The sequence below is a fragment of the Lactuca serriola genome, chromosome 5, assembly GCF_051521515.1.
Source record: "Lactuca serriola cultivar US96UC23 chromosome 5, Lser_US96UC23_V15, whole genome shotgun sequence".
Taxonomy (NCBI): domain Eukaryota; kingdom Viridiplantae; phylum Streptophyta; class Magnoliopsida; order Asterales; family Asteraceae; genus Lactuca; species Lactuca serriola.
In genome coordinates, this window is record NC_136412.1 from 240,721,402 (window position 1) to 240,731,481 (window position 10,080).

General features: G+C 31.3%; 1 pseudogene across 1 annotated transcript; it reads left to right on the forward strand.

Moving 5' to 3' along the window:
* The first annotated feature begins 1,917 nt into the window (after window positions 1-1,917).
* Window positions 1,918-7,297, forward strand: LOC145053826 (lon protease homolog 1, mitochondrial-like; annotated as a pseudogene). Its single transcript, XR_013684610.1, has 17 exons — window positions 1,918-2,390; window positions 2,671-2,919; window positions 3,026-3,133; window positions 3,235-3,357; window positions 3,466-3,564; window positions 3,665-3,730; window positions 3,865-3,951; window positions 4,122-4,161; window positions 4,241-4,412; window positions 4,485-4,609; window positions 4,684-4,814; window positions 4,898-5,002; window positions 5,102-5,215; window positions 5,399-5,566; window positions 5,805-5,906; window positions 6,034-6,816; window positions 6,896-7,297. The product of XR_013684610.1 is annotated as a lon protease homolog 1, mitochondrial-like (transcript).
* Window positions 7,298-10,080: the final 2,783 nt, after the last annotated feature.

Below are 10,080 nucleotides of genomic sequence, written 5' to 3' on the forward strand. Positions count from 1 at the left end.
TTTTAGAATAGCTTTACCATAAGCTTTAAAAAACACTTTTTAAAAAACATGTAAAACTTGACTTTTTGAAACTGCTTTTGGCTTTTTAATCCAAATAACTTTAAAAAACACTTGTTAAGCTAAACACTTTTTAATTTATTAACTTTTCACCATAAATACCAATCCAAACACTTTTTAAAACAAAAATCCTTTTACTACCACTACAAGCCAATAAACATTTTTATATAAACATTTTTAAAGTTCAAAAAAGCACTCCCAAACGCCCCTTAAAAATATTCTATACGATCCATCAAAGATGGAAACGATTAGTGATTACAAAAACCACCCTATATTCATACCAAACTCCAACAAAAAATGACTTATGATATAGAATTTGAATCTTTAGAATGCATACTAGCTATGTTAGGCACCGATTAAAATCGAAACCAATATCTTCAAGGAAATTGGTATCATCACTTTACAAAATCAAAACCAGGATTTAAGAAAAACACATAATCTAACAAAATTGTAAAACCAAAACCAAGATTTAATAAAGGGATATATACAGTAAAGTTCCAATATTTTCATCGATTTGATAAGAAAGTCCTAAAATTTATTTTTTTGACAGTAAAGTCCAAATTACCGACAGTTTTTGACACTTTTACCTTTTTTTCCCGGTTAGCTGGTAATTAGGACTTTTTTGTCAAAAAAAAATAAAGTTTAAGACTTTCTTGTCAAATCGTCAATTAGGACTTTACTGTCAAAAAAATAAAATTTAGGACTTTTTTGTTCAAACCGCTGAAAATATTGGGACTTTATGGTATATATAATTTTTTTTTGGTTAGAAATTTAAGGGTATGATACTCTTTAAGCATAAAAATTATTGAAACTTTCTCTAATCTGCTAGATCCTATTGAAATCTTTAACGTTTGTTTCTTGTTAAATCGTTTTTTAATCTCAACAAACCGATATTGAAAAAAATTGAGATAATCAAGAATGAAAGAAAGAAAGAACCAGGGTTGTGTTGGCTATTTGAAACCCCAAAAATGAAGAAATAAGAAACCGAAAAAAACGAAATTGCTCTTCTTTCTCTTCTCCACATTCACACCCTTTTGACTAGACATGTGTTGTTTGTGTTTGTATAAAGCCAGAACAATTTCGTTTTTTTTAGGTTTCTAATTTCTCCATTTTTGAGACTGCAAAAAGCCAACACAACCCTGGTTCTTTTTTTCTTTATTGATTATCTCAATTTTTTTCAAAATCGGTTTGTTGAGATTAAAAAACGATTTAACAAGAAGCAAACGTAAATGATTTTAATAGGATCTAGCTAATTAGAGAATGTTTCAATAACTCTTATGCCTAAAGAGTATCATACCATTAAATTTCTAACAAAAAAAAATTATATATACACTAAATTCCCAATATTTTCAACGATTTGATAAAAAAAATCCTAAACTTTATTTTTTTTGACAGTACAGTCATAATTGACGATTTGACAAGAAAATCTTAAACTTTATTTTTTTGACAAAAAAATCATAATTACCGGCTAACCTGGAAAAAAATATAAAAATGTCAAAAACTGCCGCTAATTTGGATTTTACTATCAGAAAAATATAGTTTTGAACTTTAATGTAAAAAAATAAAATTTAATATATATGTAGCTTTAATAAAAGGGTGCTGCTAAGAAGACACCCCTTAGACACCCTATAATCATTTCTATAAAAAGTCAACCTATAATCAACTATTTGTAATCAGTTTTTTCGGAAAACAATGCAATTTCAACCAATAAAAATATTTCAAACATTAATTAGGGTTGTAAAATAGGGTGTCTTTTTAGCCAACCCCTTAATAAAAACATCATAGTCAACGAAATACAATTTTGCGATTTCGACAAAACTAACGGAATTTTAGTAACCGAGACGTCGAAAGGGGTGGGGGTTTATGGAGGGCTTTAGGCCGAATAAGTCAAATGTTAAATAGGATGGTTTCTTCTTCTTCAAGCTCGTCAATGGCGGTCGTTCACACTGCCCAATTTTCACATTAACTTGAAAATTAACCAGGGCAAAGCCACAACCATCACGGAATCCCCATTTGTTCATCATCGATTTCCTCAAGTCCCCATGTTGAAGGCATTAAGGTCTTCTTCGTTACAACAAGCTCGATTTACTACAGGGGCGTCGTATTTGCAGTCTAGTTCACGCCATGGAACCAAATTGACTTCGTCTTTTAATGGCGTGCTGCGCTCTGTTCTAGCGGATAAAAACCCTAAATTGTTTCAACGAATTTTTTTTTGTTCGGATTCGAGTGATGGATCTGGGTCCGTGCCCGAATCCGCCCTTGAAGAAACCGAGTCGAAATCTGCAGCAGCGATTGTTCCCACAGCAATCAAAAAACCAGATGACTTTCTCACGGTTATCCCCCAATCGACTTGTTCATATTTTTATCTACTAGATTTATTTCATTTGCAAAATCAGAGATTCATTTCTGCTTGAGATATTCGTAATGTTTGACTGCAACTTGGGTTGTGATTGATATTCGTCATGTTTGACTGCTTGAGTTAACCCTAATTTCGTGTGTATATACCTATTGGACTTGTTAAATTTGGAGCCATATAATTCCATAAATAGCATTGAAACCATTTCCAGTTTTCCAAAAAAACTGAATCTTTCATCTTCCTTTTTCTATTTGCAGGTATTAGCATTGCCGTTGCCACACAGACCCTTGTTTCCAGGATTTTATATGCCAATATATGTTAAGGATCCTAAACTACTGGCAGCACTGGTAGAGAGTAGGAAACGACAAGCTCCTTATGCTGGTGCATTTCTTGTAAAAGATGATCCAGGATCAGAGGCCACAGGTTCAGATGCAGAGAAGAACATATATGCACTAAAAGGCAAAGACTTACTTAATCGCCTCCATGAAGTTGGTACACTTGCTCAGGTATTTTTTCTGATGGAACTGTTGTTAATCTATTATTCTAAACTTGTTGAGATTTTAAATAACTTGTAACACCAGTTATCAATCAACATTTGATTCTTCTAATTAGATCACAAGCATCCAAGGAGAGCAGGTTGTTCTTATTGGTCATAGGCGGCTTAGGATAACAGAGATGGTCAGTGAAGATCCCCTTACTGTCCAAGTGGATCATATCAAGGTATATCCTAAAATCTATGGAGATGCAATAAGTTGGAATCTAATTTCATCATTATCATACTCTTTGATGAAACTTGAATAAGGATTTTCTCTGTATTCCAGGATTTACCATACAGCAAGGATGATGATGTCATAAAGGCAACTTCATTTGAAGTGATATCAACCCTTAGAGATGTTCTCAAGACAAGTTCTCTTTGGAGGGATCATGCTCAAACTTACACTCAGGTTATTACCTGACTTTTTTTTAATAGTTGCACTAATTATAGATACTTATTGAGAACTATAACTATATTCTTTGTTTTCATTTTTGGTTGAATTGCTTATTTTCTGCAGCATATGGGTGATTTTAATTATCCAAGATTAGCTGACTTTGGTGCTGCAATATCTGGTTCAAACAAAGTACAATGCCAGCAAGTGCTTGAAGAGCTGGATGTAAGTCACATTTATTGTTCCATAAAGGTTTTCTGCTTCTTTTTGCCTGAGTAAGTTTCTCAAATATTTTGTTCTCATTTTTACATTATATTCAATCTAGGTTTACAAACGGTTGAGACTTAGTCTTGAGTTATTAAAGAAAGAAATGGAGATACATAGGATTCAAGTAAGTCCTGGTAGCAATTTTACTTATATATATATATATATATATATATATATATATATATATATATATATATATATATATTTCTTTTAAGAAGTTCTTTATTTCTTGATACCATTTTTTTGATTTACTTTTAGGAATCCATAGCAAAAGCTATTGAAGAGAAAATAAGCACCGAACAACGCCGTTACTTGTTAAATGAGCAATATAAGGCTATAAAAAAGGTTGCTTCTGTTACTAATTCTTTGTCTCTCCATTTATTTGTTTTTGTAGTATCATTGTTCTTTATGCTTCATTTTATGTTAGTCTTGTGTTCTTCATTCAAAAGTTAGCTTGTGTTGTGAGATTATGTATCCTTTCAGAATTTAATATGATACATGTTATCATTCTACAGGAATTAGGGCTCGAGACAGATGATAAAACAGCACTCACTGGTAAAATTCTTGTATTTGTTCATATGGAATATTAATTTTTTAACTAAATAACTCATAATCTTGAAATTATGTACTGCAGATAAGTTTAGAGACAGAATTGAGCCAAACAAGGATAAAATCCCACCTCATGTTCTGCAAGTTATCGAAGAAGAAATGAAAAAACTGCAACTTTTGGAAGCCAGTTCAAGTGAATTCAATGTTACACGTAACTATCTTGATTGGTTGACTGCCTTACCATGGGGTAACTACAGGTATGATAACAAGTCTTCTGCTTTTTACCAATAATGTTATAAGTAAAAATTGATTTCTTAAACCCATTTCAGTGATGAGAACTTCAATGTTGTACAAGCTCAACAAATTCTTGATGAGGATCATTATGGTTTAACTGATGTTAAAGAGAGGATACTGGAGTTTATTGCAGTGGGAAAACTAAGAGGAACATCACAAGGTTAGTTTTTTTTTTTTTGGTTTCATCTATGCTTCAACTGTGAAATGCAAAACTTATAACTTTTTTTTTTGCAGGAAAAATCATCTGCCTTTCTGGTCCTCCTGGAGTGGGTAAAACCAGCATAGGCCGTTCGATTGCACGTGCTTTGAACAGAAAGTTTTATCGGTTTTCTGTTGGTGGATTGTCTGATGTGGCTGAAATCAAGGTCAAAAAGAGTTTTCATTATAATACACTTGATTATTAGAAGTAGCATTTTTTATATTAACATTTAAGGTTGTTTTATACCAGGGACATAGGAGGACTTATATAGGTGCAATGCCTGGGAAAATGGTGCAGTGTCTGAAAAGTGTAGGAACAGCAAACCCTCTTGTTCTCATTGATGAGATTGATAAGGTGTGATTTTGATTTTGATTTGAGAGTTAGAAAATGTTCCATTAGTTTTAAGTTATGTGACAAGTGTTTGATTGTTTTTGTTTGTTATGTTGGGTGCAGTTGGGCAGGGGACATGCAGGTGATCCTGCAAGTGCTATGCTGGAGCTGCTTGATCCAGAGCAGAATGCAAATTTCTTAGATCATTACCTTGATGTTCCAATTGACTTGTCAAAGGTTAGTGTTTTCTTGTGATGATAGATTAGTTACAATGGATGGGTTTCTTTCTGCATTCTTGCACAATTATGATTCTAGTTGATTTAGTTATTGATTAATGTGTTAAGTGTGTCTTCATTTAGCAACTAATCAGTTAGTTAAGCATTCCTATAATGTAGGTGGACTAATTGGACTGTGGTGCAGGTTTTGTTTGTATGTACAGCAAATGTAGTGGAAACTATACCCAATCCACTCTTGGATAGAATGGAGATAATCCCCATTGCTGGTTACATTACTGATGAAAAAATGCATATTGCCCGTGATTATTTGGAGAAGACCACCCGTGATGCATGTGGCATCAAGCCTCAACAGGTCTCTCTCTTTCTCTTTAAGTTAATAAAAAAGTTGATAGTTAATCTCTGATATAAATTCTGTATATCTGCTTCAATTGCTATACAATATACCAATATACATGATACAATACTCGGTTTTGTTGTAACCCAATAAACAGAGAGTAATATATATATATATATATATATATATATATATATATATATATATATATATATATATATAATGAATAACTGATCTCATTTTGAAAATATTCCAGGTTGAAGTGACAGAGGCAGCTCTTCTTTCCTTGATAGAAAATTACTGCAGAGAAGCAGGGGTTCGGAATCTCCAAAAACAAATTGAGAAGATTTATCGCAAGGTTTGCTTTGCTGACTTCATATTTGATCATTTTAAATAATGTTTCATCAGTGTAAAGTAGCAACTTGCATTCATTAAGAAAAAAAAAATACAATGATGAAATGAAAGTACATTGCTATTTCTTGTAGATTGCTTTGCAACTAGTCCGACAAGGAGCACAAAACGAGCCAGAATCAAGTGAAACTTCATCTGACAAGCAAATCGAGGGTGCAACTGAATCAAACAAGAGCAATGATGAACCAATATCTGATACTACTACAGAAGAAGCTGAAGTTGTCAACATCAACGATTCAGCTACTCTTACTGACGAGGCTTCTGCTTTAAAGGTTGCCAATTCTAGCATCCTGCTTTCACTCCCCTTCTTATTAGAACATCATACTTTGAATTTACATTGCTAATTTTGTGATCATTCATTCCAGGATACGGAAGCAACAATTACAATAGATAAAGTTTGGGTGAATGAAGAAAACCTTGCAGACTATGTCGGAAAGCCGGTTTTCCATGCTGAACGCATGTACGACCAGACCCCACTGGGAGTTGTCATGGGCCTTGCGTGGACTGCAATGGGTGGGTCCACCCTTTACATAGAAACCACCACAATCGAACAAGGTGACGGAAAAGCTGCCCTGAATCTAACCGGGCAGCTTGGTGATGTGATGAAGGAAAGTGCCCAGATTGCCCACACTGTTGCCCGAGCAATATTGGCGGGAAAAGACAAGGAAAATAATTTTTTTGCAAATTCAAAGCTTCATTTACATGTCCCTGCTGGTGCTACACCTAAAGATGGGCCTAGTGCTGGCTGCACCATGATCACTTCCATGCTGTCTCTTGCAATGAACAAGAATGTTAAAAGGGACCTTGCCATGACTGGGGAAGTTACTCTTACAGGAAGAGTCCTTCCAATTGGTGGGGTACGTATGCGTATGCATAAATAAATTAGTAATAATCATTTTTTTTAATTACTTAATGGGGATACGTCTTATTTTTTAGGTGAAGGAGAAGACGATAGCTGCAAGACGAAGTGGTGTGAAAACTATAATATTTCCTTTGGCTAATAAACGAGACTTTGATGAGCTGGCACCCAATGTGAAGGAAGGACTTGATGTCCATTTTGTGGATGATTACAATCAGATATACGATTTGGCTTTTGATCACACCCAAGAAAAATAGGCAACCAATCATCATTTTGGTAATGATTTATTTATCTTTCCAATCCCCACATACAGACCTCTATCTGACCCGACCTTTTTTTTGCATATACTTGTTGTTCTATTGTATTTGGTGCACTTCAATTTTTTGAATGTTACATTATTACACTTGTAACATCACTAACATGCATGATGATGGCATTCAATGAGGATGCTAAATAAGTTGGTTATCTGAGTTTATCTAGCGTGTTGTGTCTTTAACTATATTGCATCTATCTTTAACAGATTAATGAGACCTTATGTGCCATAACACATTATTGTTATTATAATGCATGCCATAACACATTTTATTCCTTATGTTAAGGGGGATGGTTACTATCTATCAACCCACTAGAAAATGATTGTTACATCGTGTCACGTCATCTCCGCTACAAGTATCATTTGGAAATGTTTACCACTCTATATTATATTATTATTAATCTTTTTTTGACAGTAGGTTAAATAAAAAAACATAAATAAATATTTTACATTAATTAAAAACCCATTACATTATTAACAAGCAAAAAATTTAAAACCTAAATTACCAAAAACCATAAAAACATAGAAATTTAAACATAAATTACTAACAAAACATAAGAGAGTATTTAATGAGCCACAATTCTAACAAGGCTTGTATTTATATGCAAACATAGGCGATTGAAACAACTGTTTCTTTTTTAGTTTTAATTATCAAAAGTAGTTTAGTAAAACGTATAGGTGAAGGAAACAATTGGTTCTTTTCTAGTTTTAAATATAAAAAATAGTTTAGTAAAATCTAACAAATAATTTTTTTAATGTATGTTGCATATGAGTCTATGTAAATGTATTCAAGTACCTAAATTCTCCACGTACATTTATAGTAATTATCATGTGTAAGTGTTGTAATTTTTTAGTAATTATCATGTGTAAGTGTTGTAATTTTTTAATGACGAATTATTAAAAAACAAAGCATGTGTAAGTGTTGTATTTTTTCAATGACGAATTATTAAAAAACGAAGCATGTTGTAATTTTTTTAGGAAATATTTTAGTTAAATTGAGATTACAATTTAGTTTTTACATTTAGTACTACAATTTATCATTTTTAATTATTCACAAAATATTATTTGAGTTTTCTAAGTGGAACTGAAATCTATATTTAAGTTGACACTGTAATATTATATTTAAATTAACAATTTAAACATTTTATCCAAACTGTTCAAAAGTTGTAGCTTTAAACTGATAATGATTTACATACAACAACATATTAAATCTATTAAATTAAATACAATTTAGGTTTGATGTTTATTTAATTTTATTAAACAACTTATAATCATTATTAGAAAGACACTACAATTTATCACTTTTAACTATTTACAAAATATTCTTTAGGTTTCTTAAGTTGAACTAAAGTTTATATTTAAGTTGGAATATTTAAATTAAAAATATAAGTGTTTATCCAAATTATTCAAAAGTTGTATCTTTAAAATCATAATGGTTTACATATAACAGCATATTAAAATTAATAAATTAAATATAATATGTTAAAAGTTAAAGATATAACTTTATAAGTAGAAGTAAATATATTATTTTAATATTTAAATTTAGTTTATATATGATTAAACTTTATGTTTGATATTTATTTAACCTTATTAACAAACTTATAATCATTATTAACAAAAAATTCAAAAGACATGAGAGTTTCAAATGAATATGGTGAAAGGAAAAATGCTCTCATATATGTATTTTTTTGCCGCAAAACCATCCCGCTTATTGACGCGACGGAGGAACTAAATATTCATACGTGAATATAAACCACCATCATTGCAACTAACATAACTACCACTGGGCCACATATTTCTTTTTGCCGCAAAGCCCTCCAACGTACCGGTGCCATGGAGGAACATACGAGACGACGTAACAGATAATATTCATATATGACTAAGTCTGTATATATATATATATATATATATATATATATATATATATATATATATATATATATATATATATATATATATATATATATATATATATGAAAAATCACTTGAGAATATACATATACTTATTCATATATGAATATTATATGTTACGTCGTCCCGATACGTTCTTCAGTCATGCCCATACGCGAGAGGACTTTGCGGAAAAAATATGTGGCCTAAATTTGTTATCGTATTCTCAATTATATAATTGTTCTAATTTAAACTTATATATACACACACATTCACAGGGCTATGTTATAATATGGATGGACAACTATTGTGCGGACGTGTGGACAATGCTATTCTATTAGAATTATTAAGAGAATAAGTTGTTTAGTAATATGTAAATACATTCAACCTCACACAACTATCGTTATTTTCATATATATATTCTCACTAATTCTGATTCATTTTTGTTCCATACGTCGTTTTTTCACTCATTTTCATTCAAACTGTACGACTCAATAAAAATTCTGATAGCACCTGATACCATTGGCTCGAAAATGGCTCAAAGCCCTCAAACCAACACATAAACATTTAAATTTATTTTCTTTGTGAATTTTGTATGTGATTTGTATTTGTATGTCTACTCAAATAGATTAACCTTTTTATAAGAGACTATCCATTAATTTCTTATTAAACATATTATACAAGTTATAAAACCATTGAATAGTTAATCATTATTAAGAAACTTTTGAGTGGTATTCATTCAAATATGAGGTTTCAAATGAATATGGTTTGAGTAAAAATATAAGTTGAATAGCCTTGGAAGTTTCAAATGCATGAGGTTTAAGGAAAAATGCTAGTTTTATAAGATACTAGGCGAATGCCTACGCGTTGCGCAGAAGCATCTATATAGTTGAAATCTGTACAAATATATGTTTTTTTTAAATATAACAATAATGTCGTTGTTAAATTTGATATAATAATTTGTATACTAAGTTGATATAGTATATTGATTATTTTGAATTATATGATAATATACACATCTATTAAAACTGCATAATCTCAATCTTTTGAATGACCTCT